The sequence below is a fragment of the Trachypithecus francoisi genome, unplaced genomic scaffold (assembly GCF_009764315.1).
Source record: "Trachypithecus francoisi isolate TF-2019V2 unplaced genomic scaffold, Tfra_2.0 Lachesis_group1, whole genome shotgun sequence".
Classification (NCBI taxonomy): domain Eukaryota; kingdom Metazoa; phylum Chordata; class Mammalia; order Primates; family Cercopithecidae; genus Trachypithecus; species Trachypithecus francoisi.
This window is the reverse complement of record NW_022681454.1, coordinates 41,661,381-41,681,973: the sequence shown is the minus strand read 5'-3', so window position 1 is coordinate 41,681,973 and position 20,593 is coordinate 41,661,381. Positions and strand designations below refer to the sequence as shown.

At 38.5% G+C, this 20,593-nt stretch overlaps 1 non-coding gene across 1 annotated transcript; it reads left to right on the top strand.

Moving 5' to 3' along the window:
* The first annotated feature begins 1,540 nt into the window (after nucleotides 1–1,540).
* LOC117086549 lies at nucleotides 1,541–1,699 on the top strand. Its single transcript, XR_004438443.1, has one exon. It is a non-coding gene; the product is annotated as a U1 spliceosomal RNA (small nuclear RNA).
* The last annotated feature ends 18,894 nt before the right edge of the window (nucleotides 1,700–20,593 follow it).

Genomic DNA, 20,593 nt, shown 5'->3' with positions numbered 1-20,593 from the left:
TTTTATATTTTAGTAATTCACCAGCCCAAAGTTAAGCAGATGGGCTCTCTAAGTACTCTTATATACTCAGTATTAGTACAAAGATTGTGAATATGAAACTTGAGAGTCTATAGGCATTCTGAATTGAGCATGGCACCAATCCCCAATGGGCTGAAACTTAACCTCAGAATCCTTCTCAACATAGCACTCCACACAGCCCTAATTAGAGTTGGTTTGTGAGTTGCCACCCCCTTCTGAAGTTTTTCACTAAAAATGGGAAATGCATCCACTTAGAATTGTTGCTATTGAGGCTTTTCAAACACTCAAAATTCATTCCACAAAGATTTACTTGGTAATGTACTAGTTAGTGTGACAGAATGCTTCCATGTGCCAGGTACTGTGCCAAGTGCTCTTCTGACATTTCTATTTAATTCTCATGAAAAAAGTAGATGTTGTATCCACTGTAGTATACAGCTCTAAACTAGTTTTATTTTGTCTTTGGTCCTGCCCAGCATTCATTTTCCCTGGAACCTTCCAAGAAGCATATGTCTATACAGTTTTGTGGGATTGTTCCCATTCCTAACTGCACAAGGAAGCACACAACCCAAGCCTTGCCAAGGAAAATATGCATCTTCCTGGCTACAGCAATTGTTTAAGGTTGGGCTGGGATAAAGGTTGGACCTATCAAAGGCAAAGAAAGCCATGATGGGGCTTTCGCTGGGACTACTGGCAAAGAGGCACTTCTTTCCACTTGGTTTGCTGAAGCTGCTTGGATGGAAGCTCGCAGCTGCTGTGGCCATCTTGCCACTTCCTGGGGCCATCCTAACTGAGAAAGAGGCCACATGGAGGAAAGCAAAACTCATGGAGAAACAGTTCCCAATGCCAAAGTCTGACAACTTCGAACTGGCCAGATGTGAAATGGGTTCTTCAGCTTTCTACCTCTGCCTTACGGTTACGGTGGCTTAAAAAATCCTAGTGTGTTTTTTATATATTTGTTGGCCACACAAATGTCTTCTTTTGAGAAGTGTTTGTTCTCACTCATAAGTGGTTGTTGAACAATGAGAACACATGGACACAGAGAGGGGAACATCACACACTGGGGCCTGTCAGGGATTGGGAGGCAAGTGGAGGGAGAGCATTAAGACAAATACTTAATGCATGTGAGGCTTAAAACCTAGACGATGCAGCAAAAGGTTGACAGGTGCAGCAAACCACCATGGCACATGTATACCTATGTAACAAAACTACACTTTGTGCATCCCAGAACTTAAAGTTAAAAAATAAATCCTAGTGCACGTGTATATTTAAAAGCCACCTTGATTTTGGTTTTCTGTGTTTTATGGACAAAAAGACTAACACAGTCTCATTTTACATGTGAAACCTCTTAAGCTTACAATGGGAAATAATTTGCCCAAGGGTACATAACTAGTTAGTGGTAGAACAGGCTTAGAATCATACTACAACTTTGTGTCCTTAACCATACCATTCTATTCAGGTACTGTAATAGAGTTCTCTCTCAGTACCCAAGACTGAAGGGTAAGGTAGCAAAAGTGTAGATTGGACACTTACTTGGCAGAAAGAATGTCATCATCAAGAAGGTGGTTCTCCCAGGACAAGTCTTCTCCATCACACTCCAGACTTGCTGGCTCCTGCGGTTTCCCCAGTGTGGGAAACTCTACTGTGGAACTTGTCCCGGTGCAAGACTGCACTCACGCTCTCCACTGACATACTCCAGATAAAGGCAGACATCGCTCCATGTTGGCCAATGTCAGGACTGCTTCTCTATTTTTTTATTATTATACTTTAAGTTCTGGGATACATGTGCAGAACGTGCAGGTTTGTTACATAGGTGTATACGTGCCATGGTGGTTTGCTGCACCCATCATGTTTTAACGCTGCCCCATCCTCACTGCTTCTACCTCATCTTTTCCTTCCACATTCAAGAGCATGTGCTCTCTCTTAAGTCCGTGCTCTCTCTCTTTCATTAAAAGTCCCACCAATATTTAAGAAAAAAAAATGCAGTGTTGGTATAAAATGAAGACTAATTTGCAGACAGCTGAGATGGGAGATTTTAGTTGCAAAATTCAGAATTCACTGTAGTGAAGGTGAATGGGGTGTCAGGGGGAAGACAGTTCCTAGGTAGACATCTGGGGCCTGGATGAAGGACTTGTCATGTTAAAAGAGAGGAAAACAGGTATTTTCTTTTTTTTATGTTAATTGCTTTTCTGTATCTAAAGCAGAGGAGGAGGGAGAACAGCTGTCTTTCAACTCTTTACAATTCTGTATCCTATCTGCTACAGAGAAGTTAAGCCAAAAATTATTATAGTAGTTCCCGTTCCACTAAAACTGTATGAGATAGAGGGTAGACTAATTTAGATTTTTTTCTAATTATAAAATAAATATGTTTATGGAGACTACTTTGGAAATTTCAGAAAAGTATAACAAAGAAGAAACTTTGCCCATAATTTTAAGAGACAACCATTGTAAACCTAGTTTACTCCCTTCCAGATTTTTATCATCATCATAATATTTCAAACATCAAGAAAATATTACATCATCAAGAATGATATAATAAATGCCCATGAATCCACTAGTCATCTTTAACAAATTTTAACAATTTGCCATTTTTTAAAGAAATAAAACATCTAAAGTAGAAGCAACTTCTCCCCTCTCTTTAATGACACTCACTCATCTAAATTGATATGTATCTTTCCTGGCTTGTTTTGATTGTATCCCTACAACAATAGTTCATGTATTTTTTAATGTATATAAATTTACACATTTTCATTTTGCAACTTGCCCTGTTTATTCAACAATCTTTTCAAGATTCACTCATATTTATATATATAAATCAAGTTCATTCATTTAGACTGTTGGTAAGATTAAATTTTATTATTATCATTTATTTATTCTCTTACTGTTGGTTTTTTAGGCTGTTTCCAATGTTTAGTAATTCAGACAATGCTGTCCTAAGCATCCTTTTGTGCAGGTGTTAGAGTTTCTGTAAGGTATGTTCTAGAGATGAAATTGTTATGTCGCAGGGCATGAGCATCTTCAAGGCACCAGCTATTGCCAATTTGCTCTTTCAGGTCACCAGCAGCATATGAGAATTCCCATTTTCTCTCACCCTCTTGACAACCCTTGGTATTTTAAGACTTTTAAACTTCTTTCAATATCTGTTGCAAATTATCTCGTTTTTATTTTAATTTACCTAATTCCTAGTGAAGAGGAACATCTTTTCATTATGTTTATTCTTTGGATTTATTTTTCTGCAATTACCTTTTCACAGCCTTTGCCCATTTTCACTTTAGATGTTTATGTTACTTTTAATGAGTTCTTTATACATCCTGAATATTAAACTCTTTAAAGTGTTGCAGATATCATTTCCCAGTCTTTTGCTTGTCATTCCATTTGTTTGTGTGTCATTTGTAGTACATTTAGTATTTTATGCATATGCTTATGTAATTATACTACACACAATTCTGCATCCTGATTTTTAAATTTAATATTAAACTGTAAACACTTTCTTACATAATGTAAATGACTACATGATACTACAGAGTCCATAGAACTATACTTTGTTTATGCATCCTTTTTTGTTGAACATGTATGCTGTGCCACTTTTGTGGTTTTATTTTTGTTGGTGTTTGCTTATTTTTTTTATTATGAATAATTCCTTGTTGAACATCTTTGTGCTTGAAGTTTTATATGATATTCATAATTTTCTTTTCCTACAAGTTGAATTTTTGTATCAAAGGATATCAGTACCCTTTGCCAAATTGCTTTTTGAAAGATTATACCAATATGTCTTTACTTTTGTCTCAGAAGAGGCAAGTCTGCCACAATGATTCCCAATCTCTGCAGTAACACAGCAAAAGTTTATTTTCCACTTGTTATTTGTTTCAACACTAGTTGTCACAAGGGTGTCTCTGTTCATTCATATCACTAAGGGAATTCAGGGAATTATACACTGGCTCTTACAACTTTCTTCTGGAAGTGATTAATGTCACTTCTGCTCACATTTCCTTGGCCATAGCAAATTATGGAAATGTGTCCAACTTCAAATGGGTCGGGAAGTGCAGTCCTACCATATACTCAAAAGGAAAATCAGGACCATTATAAACAGCCCAAGCTTCCAATGACAGAGAGAAGAGGAGCTCCAGATACACCATTTCTGACTTTCCAACACATTTTAAAGTTGAAGAAAGAAGTCATAGTGGGTGAATGGAATGCTTTTCCTAAGCCAAAGACAGTAGCTCTAAATCTCAACAAAAGTATAAAAAAGAATGTTTGTTTTTTGTATCTGCTTCCCTTTGTTAAAATTCTATTTTGAAAAAATTACAGACACACTGGAAATTGCCAAAATTGTGTGTACTGTTCCATACACCCTTCACCCAATTTCCCCCAATGATGGCATCTCATGTAACTGGTACAATATCAAAACTGGGACATTGAAATTGGTACAATGTTGTTAACTAGACTATAGAACTTATTCAGTTTGCACCATTTTGCATGCATTTATTTGTGTGTTTATGTATGTGTGTGCATATGGTTCTATGCAATTTTTTGTTAGTGTTGAGCAATGTACCCATCCATTTATATTTATTTTTGATTTTTAAGTTCTATACAATTTTAACTCATGCATAGATTCATGTAACTACCAAGACAATCAACATACAGAACTGTTCAATCACCACAAAGCTACCTTTTTTTTTTTTTTTTTGAGACGGAGTTTCACTCTTGTCGCCCAGGCTGGAGTGCAGTGGCGCAATGTCGGCTCAGTGCAACCTCCACCTCCTGGGTCCAAGTGATTCTCCTGCCTCAGCCTCTCGAGTAGCTGGAATTACAGGTGCTCACCCCAATACCCAGCTAATTTTTGTATTTTCTTTTTAGTAGAGATGGGGTTTCACTATGTTGACCAGGCTGGTCTTGAACTCCTTGGCCTCCCAAAGTGCTGGGATTACAAGTGTGAGCCACCACACCTGACCGCTACCTCTGCTGCCCCATTCCTGTCCTTTGGAATGACTAATCTGGTCTCTATCTCTGTAGTTTTATATATGTCAAAAGTATTATGTAAATATTTAACCTCTTGAAATGGACTTTTTTCACAAAGCACAATGTGCTTGAGGTCCATCCAGATTGTTGCATGTATCAGTAGTTTGTTTCTTTTTGTTGCTGACTAGCATTCCATGATATGAATGTATTACAGTTTGCTAAATCATTAACTTGTTGAAGGACATTTGGGTTATCTTCAATTTTTGGCTATCACAAATAAAGTTGCTATGAACATCCATGTATACAAGCTTTTAAGGAAGTTTTATTTCTCTGGGATAAATGCTCAAGAGTGCAATTGCTGGGTCTTAAGGTAAGTGCATATTTAGTTTTATAAGAAACAACCAAACCATTTTCCACAGTGACTGTACCATTGTACATTCCCTCCAGCAAAGCATGAGAGATCCCGTTTCTCCATGTCCTTGCCAGAATTTGATATCATTACAATGTATTTTTAAATTTTAGCTGTTTTAACAGGTATGTAGTGATATCTCATTCTGGTTTTATTTCAGATTTCCCTAATGGCTAGTGGTCTTGAACATTTTTTAATGTGCTTGTTTGCCTTCTGTATCTCCTCTTTAATAAAATGTCTTTTGCCCATTTACTAATTTTTTTTGTTTTTACACGATTGAGTTTTGGGAGTGCTTTATATATTCCAGATACGTTACCTTGATCAGATTTGTGGTTTGCAAAGTTTCTTCCAGTCTGTACTTTGTCTTTACATCTTTTTAACAAGCTTTTTTTTTTTTTGCAATGTAAAAGTTTTTGATGTAGTTCAATTTATCAATATTTTTAATGGATTATGTCTTTGGTGTCATGGCTAAGAACTCCTCACCAAGCCCTAGGTTTCAAATTTTATGGCTTTTCACACTTTGTTTTTGAATTCAGTCCATTTGCCACACTCCCAGCTGCCACCAGTGACCAATCCAGGACACATTTGCAAAGGACTTTTTGTGTAGGTATTAGTCTCAGCTAAATATCAGCTGGTGAAGGTTTAAGGAGTTAACTCTCTTCTTTAGATGCAGTCCCAAAGGAATCTTCTTTAGAACAAAAGTTCTGGCACTGGAGGAGATATTTGGGGTTGGGGAGAGAGAGTTTTTCCTGATCAGTTCACATATTTGCCAAATGGGACAATCAGAGATGAGACTTGAGTTGGGTATGTATTAGACTGAGCTTTCAGGGCAGTTCTGGCTGAGCCCGGCTGCAAATGTCTATCCAATTTACAGAACAGAACTGCAGAAGTCCTGCTTTGCTCCAGTGTGTTGTAGGGGAAAAAAGGAAGCAAAGTCCATCTCTCCACGTGCCTGAGACCTAGGGATTAATTCCTTCTTTCATAGTCTATACATTTAAGCTCTGACTCAAAAGTCATTTTCTCATAAGCAAAATACCTCTATTCTCTATAACCAGAGCTCACCAGAATATTATTTTGTTGTTTTGAAAGTCCTTGATAATGCAGGAACTATCTTTTTAGAAAATTCCATAGGGCCAGAATTGAAGGCCGTCATCTGACACGTAGTCGTTTGACTTTCTCTCATAAATCATTTAGTCCTGAAGGTAACAAGATAGATACTTCAACCTTGTGCAAATCTTTGATTATTCTAATACCCACCAAAAGAATTAGCTAGCTGTTACAGCCTACCTATCTTTTCACAAAACCTTTATATTAAGTTGTTTTTAAATTTTTATTTTTGGGGGGTAATAGTAGGTGTATATACTGATGGAGTACTTGAGATGTTTGGATAAAGAATGAAATGTGACATAAGTACATCATGGAGAATGGTTTATCCATCCCCTCAAACATTTATCCTTTGAGTTGCAAACAATCCAATTACACTCTTGAAGTGTTTTAAAAACATACAATTCAGTTATTATTGACTATAATCATCCTGTTGTGCTATCAAATAGTAGGTCTTATTCATTTTTTCTAACCATTTTTTGTGCCCATCAAATCCTAAAACTTTTAAATGCGTCAAAACATATTTAGTTCCTCATGGAACTAGGTAAAAAACACCCAATTAATCATTCATTAAAATTGGGTGTTACCAAAATAAAAAGTCAAATCCTCTAACCCAGAAATCAAGAACTGAAATCATAATCAAAATGTGTAGTCTTAGTAGGTTTGTATGTATTAGGCAAAACATATGCATGCACTACCTCATTTCTAGAAAAAAAAATGGTTCATTTGATAATTTAAGTCTCCCTTCAAACAAATTTTGCAATATCTCAGTCTTCTTTGATGTTTTCTAAAATAACTTTGTCATTTTTTTCCTGGACTAAGGTATCTGAAAAAAATATATAAAAGATAGAAGGAAGTGACCCAACACAAAACATATTTTCTGACATTATTTCTGTTAAGAATTGATGTGAAGAGAAAGTATGCCTGGAGGCAGAGGGATAGATTCAATGATTTCTTGAAGTCCTTGGCAACTGGGTATGTCTAGGATTGTAATTTTGATTATGTTTATTTATTAACATTTATTCTGGGCCATTTTAGTTGATTAGCACAATGCAATTACTAAAAAATATGCAGCTAAAAGTTCTGGGAAATCTCTATATTGCTAGGAAAGGCTAGTATGATATCATTTCTGATTTGCAATAATTTAATTAAAATAAACAAGCATATTACCTCCATGTTACAATAGTTTCTTAGCATAGTTTACAATATGATAAAGAACCCAGACTAATTGCTTAAAGTAGGAGTAATGAGAGTTAGTAATCTCAAGTTCTTTGCTAATTACTTACTGGACCCTTCTCTATTAATAAAATAAGAAGGCTATACTCTCTTTAAGTGAAGAAGTCCTACATAATCTGAATATGGTTGCAGGTATTCTCTGCTCTCTTCTTGTCCCTGATGGGTTCAGTCTTGAGGCTACAGCCTTTCTCCAGCCAGGGCCAGACTTCAGTGGAGGCTGAGAGGGCAGTGGAGCTACCCATCCATGAAGTAGACCACAACAGGGGACCCTCAGCCAGACAAAAGACTTCTGTGTTATTGAAATGCTACCATAAGAGACTAATTCTTTGGAGGAAGATTTAAGCCTTGTTAAAATGTAAATTACTCAAAAACTTTGAACCTGTTAATTGTTATCTGCTACAAATGAATGAATATAGATTAATTTCCCACATCATTTCTTTAGGGCAGTCATTCTGAACATATGGTCTAGGGACTCCTGGAAGTCCCTAACATTCATTTGGGGGTCTGTGAGTTTAAAACTATTCTCACAATAATACTAATACATTTCTTACCTTGTTCATGCTCATTCTCTTGAGGGTACAGTGAAATTTTCTAAAGGTTACATGATGTGATATGGTAGCAATTTGAATGTAGAAGCAGATATGAGAATCCAGCGGTCTTCTATGCAGCCAGATATTTTAAAAATTTGCAAAAGTGTAAAACAGTGCTAGTCTTTTAACAACTTTTTGTTTTGGAAAATACTATTTTCATCAAAAGTATATTATTTGTGTTAATGTTTAATTTACTTTTGTTACTTTTAAAGTCCTAAGTAAATATTTTAAACTTCTTCTCAGATGTAATTTCTAATATGGCAAATATTAATGGATATAACACACATAAGCAAAAACTCTTAGGGGTCCTCAATAACTTTTAAAAGGAATCTTGGGACAACCAATGTCTGTTATATAGAATGTCAGAGTGGGTGGGACCTTAGAAAGTGTTAGGTCCTTTTCCTTCATTTATAGGTTGAAAATTGATCCCTAAAGAGAGAGGGTGACTTATCTGATGTGCTGGTTACCTACTTCTGTGCTATAAACCATCCCAAAACTTAGTGGCTGAAAATACGACAATTTATTTTGCTCTTGAAACTGAAATTTGGACTGAGCTTGAAGGGGGCAACAGCTCTGCTTCACATTGTATCTGTAGCTTCAGCTGGGATGGCTCAAACATCTGACAGCTGGAACAACTGGAACTTGCCAGGCATCTCTCTCTCTCTCTCTCTCTCTCTGCCTTAGTGGATACTAGGGCTTCCTCAAACAGTGAACATTCCAAAAAACTGGAGTGAAAACAGCAAGGCTTCCTATGATCTAGCTTTGGAAGTCACATGGTTTCCACCACATTCTATTGGTCAAGCAAGTCACTGAGACCAAGCCAAATTCAAGGGAAGAGAAGTTAGACTTCATCTCTCAGTGGGAGCAACATCAAAAAATTTGGGGTCATCTTAAATCTACCACACCTGAGGTGCTAGAATTAGCATCAGAAGAACTGAAATTAGAATCCAGCTCTCCTGATTCTTAGTGGATGTGACAACTTCGACAGTGGTGCATAAGAACCAAAGCATGGGGCTCTGTATGAATGAGGAGCTTTTCAGGGTGGCCCCTAAGACCCAAGTGAGTAGCATGAGCATTTGCAAGCCTGAAAAAGAGGCTGCTAAGAGGAGGACAGGAGTCATGAACTCTCTGATACAGAAGATAACTTAATTCTTGCTTAATGTGCTTGGCTCTTTTCCTCAACCTCCCCACTAGTCGTCTCTGTCTTGATGATGGCAAGTTTGATCTGTGGAGCAGCCTGCTCCACCTCCAGGAGGCTCTGACTATTAGAAAGTTCTACAGAGCAGAAACCTGTTTCCTGCTGGCTTCTACCCAATGATTTCCTAGTCGTACCTTTATATTGCCTTAGGGTAATATTGCAAAAGGCTTTGACTTCCTTTTTACATGGCAGCTCAATAGCTGTTGCAGCTTTATAGTCTCTATTTGACTCCTTAATGTCGCTTTTAAAATTCCCCTACCTATCAGACCACTCTCCTCTAAACTACTTGAGTTTGTCAATTGCGGTTTCAAAGTATTCTTCAAGAGAGATCAGAGCAGTCCACTGTTGATCAACATCCCCATCATGTTCTATGCATTTCTTTTACTTTAACTTTTATTTTAAGTTCAGGGGTATAGGTGCAGGTTTGTTACATAGGTAACTCATGTCATGATGGTTTGCTGTATAGATCATTTTGTTACCCAGGTATTAAACATAATACTCAGTAGTTATTTTTCCTGATTCTCTCCCTCCTCTCACTCTTCACCCTCCAGTAGGTCGCAGTGTCTGTTGTTCCCCTTTTTGTGTCCATAAGTTCTCATTATTTAGCTCTCACTTATAAGTGAGAACATGCAGTATTTGATTTTCTATTCCTGAGTTATTCTGGCAAGAGTAATGGCTTTGAGCTCCATCTATGTTCCTGCAAAGGACATGATCTCATCCTTTTGTATAGGTGAATAGTATTCCATGGTGTATATGTACCACGTTTTCTTTATCCAGTCTACCATCGATAGGCATTTAGGTTGATTCCATGTCTTTGCTATTGTGAAAGGTGCTGCAATGAATATACATGTGCACGTATCTTCGTGACAGAATAAATTATATTCTTTTGAGTATATACCATGTAATGGGATTGCTGGGTTGAATTGTAGTTCTGATTCCAGGTCTTTGAGGAATCATCACACTGCTTTCCACAATGCTTGAACTAATTTACACTCCCACCAACAGCATAAAAGTGTTCATGGTTCTAATGTGCATAGAGAATTATACAGATTGAAACTCCTTTTCATGTATGCTTTACCACTATGCTTCTATTGTTTTTGTGTGTGTCTGTATGTGCTTGTTTGTTTGCTTAGTTTTTTACTCAGCTATGGAAATTTATATTCATCTCTAGAAATGTTCTCAAGAGGTCCAACTTGCCAATATCTTTTTGAATCCAGGCTTTGTCACTAAAACTATTCATTGCCCCACTTAGTTTCATATAATCTGCAGATTTGTTAAGTATTTATTCTATACTTTAATCTAAATCATTGATTAAGATGTTGTACTAGACAGAACCCTGTGCCACTCCACTAGAGACCATCTTCTATGCTAACATCAATTTACTAATCAGCATCCTTGGGGTTCATTTATTCACCTAACAGTTGTTAATTCATCTAATGGTACTATTGTTTAGTCCATATTTCTCCATCTTGTCCACAATGATATCATGATAGGCCTGGACAAATGCTCTGCTAAAGTCCATATACATTATGTCTCCTGCATTCGGCTGCTCTCGAAATTCACTAACCCTGTCAAAGGAAATGAAGCGAATCTGACTCTTCCTCAAACACACCATGCACTTTGATGATTCTGAGACTGTGTTCATGTTCTTTTCTCTGCCCAGAATCTTCTTCCATTCCACCTGTCTACTCGACTATTTATGTTGCTCAGATGCCACCTCCTCATGAAGCTTTAGTCCTTGACTCCAGACATAATTATTTCATGCCCGGTTTATTTCCCCAAAGCTCTTTATACATAGCATCATGTCCCAGCTCTTTGTTTATGCTTATTCTCCTCTCCTTCACTTAGAACGAGCCATGTATTATTTAATAGATGTTTGATGACTTTAATTCAACTATATCTTGGTGCCTACTAACAATCGCTTCCTTTGCAAAATACTCATAAATCACTCATTCCAAAATCCAATCTAGCAAGCACAATGTGCTCCCTAAGTACCAGTTCCCAAGAAAAGGAACCAGGGCTTCTTGGTAAAATGGTTGATGCCAGGTCTAGGCAAAAAGTGCAAAAGATGAGCCTAGAACATCTCGGCGTGCCAGTCAGTGAGGAAGCTATCAAAAGCAAGGAAGCTATCCAAGATAAAGAAGCTATCGAACATGATTAGGGGTTGTCAAAAACTGAGAAGTCAAACTGAAGAGGTTTCCAATGGCCAAAGCTTGGATAATTTGATTAATAATTAGAATAATTACTGCAGTGAAAGAAAATACATAAAATATGTCTAAACGCAGGAGTTCATAATAATGGTAAATAAAAGGTAAGAATTCAGCATTTATCCTGCCTTTTCATATCTTACCATACTAACCATAGCTTAGGGACACAATAATATTTTCTTTATAGAAGCATTCTAACTAATACATTAACAAGGAGTGATATACTTAGAATATCACCATTGTACACCCACTAAATGAATGAAGTAATGTAATCTAAGCTATGATAATCCATGGCTCCTAAAATCCTTAGTAAAAAGCTGATGAGGAGCTTTATAATGGATGGTTCCAGCAGACAGCCCCTAAACCCCACAGATCAGACCTTACATGCTAAAAGGAGAGCTAACCAGCCTCCTGGTATGGTGCAGGAGGAAGTACACAGCACCACCTACATGGTATCCTTGCTAAAAACTTGCACATGGTGCTATCAAGACTCTAGATTCAACTAGCAGTTTACGTGAAATAATAGGATTTAGAGTGAAACAAGTCCATGGGGAGGTGACTGTGGGAAATCCTATAGTACATATGACCTGTTTCCTTTTCTTCTTTTCTTTCTTTCTTTCTTTTTTTTTTTTTTGAAACAGAGTCTTGCTCTGTCGCCCAGGCTGGAGTGCAGTGGTGCAATCTTGGCTGACTCACTGCAAACTCCGACTCCTGGGTTCAAGCTATTCTCCTGCCTCAGCCTCCCGAGTAGCTGGGATTACAGGCATGTGCCACTATGCCCAGTTAATTTTTGTATTTTTACTAGAGATGGGGGTTTCTCCCTGTTGGCCAGGCTGATCTCAAACTCCTGACCTCAGATGATCCGCCCACCTTGGCCTCCCAAAGTGCTGGGATTACAGGCGTGAACCACCACGCCTGGCCTGACCTGCTTTCTTCTGAAATAAATTACAAGGAGGGAAAAAAAACAGGGGCGGGAGAGGAACCTGTAGATCAAAAAAGACTTAAGAGACACAAAAATCAAATGCAATGCATGGACCAGGCTTGGATTCTGATTCAAGTAAACCAACTACAACAAATGTTTGTGAGATTATCAGGGGAATCTGAACATCAGATATTTGAGGATACTAAGAAATTATTATTAATATTGTTGGTATCATAATAGTACTTGGATTAGTACTCTTAAGAAAAGAGTCCTTATCTTTTAGAATACTGAAATATTGAAGGAGAAAATGATATGATATATTAAATTTGCCTCAAAACTACCTAGTAGGGAGGCAGTGGGGATTGGGATGAGGGGTGGAACAAGAACGGTTATGAATCAATCATTGTTGTATCTGAGTAAGAGGTTCATACTTCCTTATATTTTCTCTCTTCTTTGAACGTGTAAAATTTCCCACAATTATCTTTTAATCCAATCTAAGATTTTACCCAAAACTGTTATTTTATTGAGTTTAGAGACCTGTTTCAGAACACACTTTCCCTTTCTGAAAATTCAAGCATTTGCCAGAAGAGCAGTTTTTTCATTCCTGCCTGATTCTCCATAATTCCACAAAAATCACAGTCATGTGGCCATCACAATGACCAGTTCTCTTGGTTCTCCAGGACAGTGCTCTTGCAGAACTCATTAGAGCAGTTGGACCCTTCCCAATCACTCTGTGCACACAGGGCTCTGGTCTCTGTCACCAGTGTTCACATTAGTCCTTTCCATACTGAAGCCCATTCTCTTTGACAGAAAAGACAAGATTAAAATAACAGTTTTGGGCCAGGCATAGTGGCTCACTCTACCTGTAATCCCAACAGTTTGGGAGGCTGAGGTAGGAGGATCCCTTGAGGCCAGGAGTTTGAGACCAGCCTGGGCATCATAGTGAGACTTTGCCTCTACAAAAAATTACAAAAATAGCCAGGCATGGTGGCATGCACCTGTAGTCTCAGTTACTTGGGAGGCTGAGGAGGGAAAATCACTTGAGCCCAGAAGATGAAGACTGCAGTGAGCTGTAATCATGCAGAGGTTGACAAAAATAAAATAAAATAATAAAAAAACTAAATAGTTTTATTCAATTTTCTTTGTCATTTATCAACATTGAGAAAATACAATTCCTTTTATCATCTGGCTCTAAACATACACAAAAGGATCCTTTGTCATCATTAGATATTTATTTTTTAAATAAAGCTGACTGGGCCGGGCGTAGTGGCTCACACCTGTAATCCCAGCACTTTGGGAGGCCAAGGTGGGTAGATCATCTGAGGTCAGGAGTTCAAGACGAGCCTGACCAACATGGTGAAACCCTCTCTCTACCAAAAATACAAAAATTAGCTGGGTGAGGTGTGCATGCCTTTAACGTCAGCTACTCAGGAAGCTGAGGCAGAAAAATCGCTTGAACCCGGGAGGCAGAGGTTGCAGTGAGCCAAGATTGCACCATTGCACTCCAGCCTGGGTGACAAGAGGGAAACTCCATCTCAAATAAATAAATAAATAAATAAATAAATAAATAAATAAATATAGCTGGGCTGGACATTTTTCCTCTATTTTTCTAGATCTCTGTTATTCTTAAAAATTACCTGTTCCTGTTTTCCCTCTTTTTCATAGCATCACTAGTTTCTTTTGGCACCCTCTCCCCTTTCTTCAGAATTCTCACTCATTTACAATAGCACAGTAAAAAGAGAATGGGCTGAACTTTTTTGATGGAACTATGCAATGTTGGTGAGTATTGGAATGTGGACAGTATCATATTCTGCTCTACAAGTATAAACTTGTATCACTTTCCTGGAAGGCAATTTTACAACTCCAAAGCCTTTTTAAAAGTGTGTACTTTATGACCAAGGAATTCCATTTTTAGGAATTAATCTTTGAGCTTCAAATCACTAACAAGTTAAAGAAAGAAAGAAAGAAGGAAGGAAAGAAAGAAAGAAAGAAAGAAAGAAGAAAGAAAGAAAGAAAGAAAGAAAGAAAGGAAGGAAGAAAGAAAGAAATTGATCCTAAGCATATGGATGTGTACAGAGATTTAGCTAAAAGAATGCCCAAGGCAGCATTTTAAATATATTTTAAAAATTAGAAACAACTTAAATATATATTTAAAACACCAGGGTTGCCTAAATAAACTATGGTTTATCTTGCAGTGGAATATCATGTAGCCAAAAAAGATGATATGTCAGGATATTTTATGACATGGGGAGATGTTTATAATATATAATTTAAGGGAGAAAACTTGATTTTTTTTAAATTTAAAAAAATTAAAATTTTTCTAAAAGTGAGGAACATGAACAAAACAGTTCATAGAGAATGTTTCTCATTTTTTAAAAAAAGTATGCATGGAAAAAAAGACTGAAAAATTATATGAGAAAGTTAAATTAACTCCTTTTATTTTATTCTCCTTTCCTCACACATGCTGTAACAATTTCCATAACGGATATTTATTATTTTGAAATTTAAAAAAGGAAGTAATCAATGAAATAGGAAGAGGGTACACAGGGCCAGCTTGGGCCACATCACAGTTTTCTCCCTTTGTTGGGTGCAGCCTGTTCTGGCCTGACCACCTCTCAACAGCAACCACTGACCTCCTCTTGGAGGGGCTTTGCTGCCCCATCTCCATGTGCAGAGACCAGGGGCAGCAGCAGTGACTCTTGGAGGGTTTTCAGCAGATAGGAGGAAGATCGCTGCCCAATAGCTGCTGAAAAAGGAATTTGCCCCAAGAATGTGAGCCTGGCCAAGGCAAGGCCAAGAAGTCCAATCTGTCCTCAGCTCTGTCTCTGCAAGGGCACAATTTGGCCCCACCCTGAGGTTGTTTTAGAGCTTGGTGGCTCACCTCTCAGCAGTTAACACTGTTCATTCAAGAGGTTTCCCTGGGGTTTGGGTTAAAGCCGTTGGCCTCTGCTCTGCAGTCTCTTGTGTGACTCACTGTGCTGTTTTGTTCATTATGATGTTCTACTTCCTTCCTAGCAGTCTCCCTGGCTCTTCTTGGAAATCTCTTTTCCTCCTTCTCTTCCTCAAGCCCAATTGCAATGATAAAGATTTACGAATATGCAAGGGAGTTGGCAGTGTTTGTGATTAGAACCCTTAGCCTTAGAGTTCTCTAGGCTGTGGTTTAACTTACTAGAGTAAATAAATCAGAGAGAGAGACAGAGTGGGGAGAGAGAGGGAGAGGGAGACAGAGACAGAGAGGGAGAGGGAGAGGGTGAGAAAAAGAGAGAGAGGGAGAGAGAAAAAGAGAGAGAGAGAGAGAAGGAAAGAAGTGTGTGTTTTAAAAGAAAAGAAATATTATCCATTGTATCTAACAGGGGAAATACTACAAACATGCATCACTGTGAGCATTTTATTGTCTTCTGGCTCCTAAGGTCTAGGACATGTGGTGCCTGTCCCTGAGTACTGGATTGCATTTGTTCTCAATTCTGAATCAGCTGAAATACACATTAAAATGCATGATGCTGCAGCATCTTACTGGCAAGCCCCACAAACCTCCTAAAGAAAACAAAATGAGACAAACAAACAGCAGCACCAGCACGGTCTTTTGGAAGCCCCGAAAAAGAAATATTTTTAAAGTTGTTGAATTCTAATTCATTTTTATATGTATTTCAAGGCTGAGTCCTTTAAGACAGTGAATGATTCCAGTGTTCCCGACATGCCTTTCTGTTACTTCTCTGACTGTGCCGACGAAGAATGCAAGAACGTGTTATTGGAATTAATTCTGGATATGATGGAGGCAACATAGAACCCTTGAGTACCAGGACAAAGGCAGCTTTCTTGTGGGTGGACAAAACGGGCATCTTCGTGGTGTGACAGGAACAACATAGGAAAGTGCCGTCTAAAATAGCTGCCCCCACTTCTGAAATACCTGCTGTGTCACCATCATACTTTCTTCCTCTGTGATACTGGGATCTCGGTATCTTCACTTGAAAATATACCTGGTAGGGATAACACACAAAATCCTAAGACCATCACGCAAAGGATAGAGGAACAGAAGATAATCATTCTCCTCTCTCCTGTTCTTCATGGAGCCCTCTTTATGAATCTCAAAATACTGCTTTGATTTCCCAGTAAACACATTATCCCTTATGTCCTTTCTTTCACATGAGAATATATGTAAAGAAGGTTCCCAGACAACCCCTTCTCCACCAAATCAATGAACAGAATGTCAGGATTGAAAATAATTTCACAAAATTGTTGTTATGACCCCTGAAGCAATTAAGGTCTTTCCCCAGCTTGAGCAGTGACAGGTGCAATGGCCAGGCCATCCACTGTGAGTTCTAGACCCTGCAAGGTCAGCATCCAGACTTTCTTGTGGGTGTCCCCACTTTCAAGTACAGCGGCTCCCCTTCCTCTCGGATGCCTGTTGGTCTTGGGTTTGCTTCATCTCAAAAATTAGCTTTCAAGTCAATATCTGAACCACATCTAGTCTAAGGTGCAGATTTCTAGCACATAGAAGGTAATTAATAAATACAGGTTGAATGAGTGAATGAATGAATGGATAATACCATTAAGTGCTGCCAAACCCAGAGAAGTATGTTAATGAGGATCACTAGACCCAAGTTACTGAAGTGAAGGTCTTGCCAGAAAATGTGAGAGAGAGTTTTTGCTTTGAAGTATCTTCCTGGGTCCCCTGAAATCTCAGCACTGTGCAGGACTGTGGGTTCTACCTGTGCTAAGACTCTACTTCTCTAACATCTCTTGCATCCCTTTAGTTCTCTTTATCCTACACTGCTATTCTCTAGCTGGAAAATCCATTATTCCTTGACTAGCATTGTGCTACAGCCTTCTAATTTCTCTTGGCTTCTCTTTTCCATCATCCCCTCCTCCCCAAATCACATGACCTTGCATCCATAATTCTGTAGGGTCTGATTCCAGATCTATTGCTCTTATCTTGTATTTCATCACATACCTCTTGGTGTGTCCCAGCCCCCATCAATTCTGGCCTAACCAAAAGCTAAATTGAACCACTTAGAAATTCACGAACACTCTATGTTCTCTCTGGTTTTGGAGCCTTTGATTATTGCTAATATACTGGGAAACTTCTTTTCCACTTCATCACCATTTGCTCACTCTCACTCACTACTTAGTACCCAGTATAGATGTCACCTCTTCCAGAAGCCTTCCCTGAGACTCTAAGGAAATATATGTCCATTGTGGGTCTGCTGGGTTCTTTACTTCATGGTGTCTTCACTCTGGAACTCAGGCTAACAAAGCAGTCACCATCTGGAGCATAGAAGAGGGCAAAAGAGGGAGGGTCGAGACTTGGATGCTAGCTCTCAAAGCTTCTACCTGGAAGTCACACTTTAACACTTCCATTCAATTGTCATTGGTCAAAGTAAGTCACATGGCCATATCTAACTTCTAGGGGGCAGGGAAGTGAAATCACATTATATGCCTAGAAGTGAAGAGAAAGAGAACCATTTATAAAACAACCCTAGTGATTTACACATTCAAGTAAGTGGAGGCCTGGAAAACCCCCAGTGGATCTAATAACCTTACCGAGAAATATTTAATTTGCATGAGGGTAGTGGAAGCCATATTACAGGAAGCTATGGAGTGATCAAGAAGTAAAGAAATAATGACAGTGAGAAGAGATAGCTCCTTCAAGATGTTTGACTGTAAAGGGCAGATGAGAGGTAAGTGGTGGTGGGTTGTGGCCAAGGAAGGATGAAGAGTTGGTTGGTAATTCGTACGAGCATGGCTTGAGCATGTTTAGAGAACAACAGGATATGTCCAGACGAGCAGATGAGAGTTTGAAGATCCATGAGAGAGGAAGAATTGGGTAGAGTCCTTGAGCTAGCAAAAGGGATCAAACTCCAAAGTATGATGAGGGATTGGCCTTAGATAAGACTAGGCTTCCCTCCTCCAAGTAGCAGGAGCAATGGAGAATGAGTGGGTGCAGAAGTTGATCGATTTATAGATTGAAACGTAGGAGGTTGAGGGAATTCTTGTCCAGTGGCTTCTGTTATCATTGTGAAATCAATTTATATAAAGCTGTCATATAAAGTGGAACACAGAGAAATTTAGGAAATCATTATAAGAAAAAGGGAGAGAGATGCTCCTTTGTAACACTTGTGATTTCCTAGAACCATGGTTAGGAGGATGCTAAGCATATCTCACCCCCACCCCCACTCCCACCCCTGTGCCACAGTTGAGCCCTATTTTAGGGACCATGGCAGTTTTGATTGCCAAATGCAATCTCCTAAGCACGTGTATGTGCCTGGTGAAAAATGGTTCATCTATAGTAGTTGGAAGTAGGAGTTTGAATATAGCTGTTAAATGAAAATCTGTTTCTGTCCAAACTTACCCAAAAATATACTGAGATATTATTAACTCTGAAGGCTTTGCCCTTATTTTCTTCCTGTCTTCAACCTGAAAATGATTTCTCAGCCCATACTATACTCACACAGCTCAGGTCATTTCTTGGCTAAGAAAGATAATCTTGTCTGACCATTTTCTTTGGAGCGTAAGAAGATGCCTTCAAGGTCTTAGGACATTGCTACCTTAGGATGCTGCTCCTCCAGTTATTTTGGGAGCTGCTGGCTCAAAAAAATCATAATTCCATCTGCAAGTTCTCTTCTGCACCCTGCAGGCTTGGTCAGGGCTCATGATTACTTTGTTCCCTCCTTATTCAAATAGGGTTTTTTTTTGTTTGTTTTTGTTTTTTTCTGGGTTTAGACAGAGAGGGCTTCCTAGCTAATTTAATTTTGGTTCTCCTTTGTTACAAGCAGATGTCACTTTTACATCTGTGTCACTTTTACATTAAATACCCCATGTCTCCCCCTCCACCAGCCCAGCAGATGTTACTACTATTAGCCAAACTCCAGCAAAAAGGTAACAGGCAGCCCCTTCTGCTAATTATAGCATTGTAGGAGTGAAGAGAAGAGGAGGGGAGGAGTGGAGTGGGGCTTTTAAATGTCCTGAAAAGTTCTTAAAATAATGCATTTTAGAGATCTGTACACCATCACATATATAACATATACACACGAGGTACCTTCAAAGTTAATCCAGATACAGAAACATCATCTATGAGTTAGCCATAAAAGTTCAACCCAAACCCACACAGCTAACCCAGGGCAAATCCCTTTCAAAGTGAGATCACCCTGAACATACTAATGTTTACATACAACATAAATCACCATATTAATTATGCATAAATACTGTATATAATATTGTAAGACAAAACATAATTAACCTATCTAATACAAATATATCTTCCAGTAAATTCCAAAAAAATAAAAATTTCTGCCTGGTTGCTTTCTTTTCTCCCATTTGATATCCTAGAGTCTGCTTTTTGATTTAGCCTACCCTCTTCCACATGCATTATAAACGTGCAATAGGAAAAACGCTGTGTCTATGCACCATCTAAATCTCAAAGTCAAGTGTTTCATATACAATTCTAGGAGACTGTACCAACATCATCATCACTGCCATCATCATAATACTGGTGACTAACAGTCACTGGATTCTTTCCATGTGCCAAGCACTGTGTTAATTGCTTTGTATACGCTATTGTCAATCAGTTAATAATTGTTAGTCTCATAGTGCCAGGAGGTTAGTTACCAGAACCTCAAAGAGTTTCTATTATGAAACGTGTATCATGGTTGCTAGGCAAACGGAAAATGTGGTGGAAATTCTAAAATGCTATGAGAATGTAGTGGGTCATCAGATGTGGGGCTACTGTGACTGCTATGCTTTTTGTTCCGCGGAAATGGTGTCCCAGTAAGTTCTGTCTAGGTTATTTTCTTAGTGCAGGTGAGTGGGAAAGACTGCTGTCTGCTGAAGTCTTTTTGGAGAAACCCAAGGACAAATCTTGTCTATTCATTCTCGGTTGAAGGAATGTTGGTTCTGTGTTGAGTATGCCAGGCGGTGGGCTAGCTGTGCTGGGATAATTTGGATGCAGCATCAAAT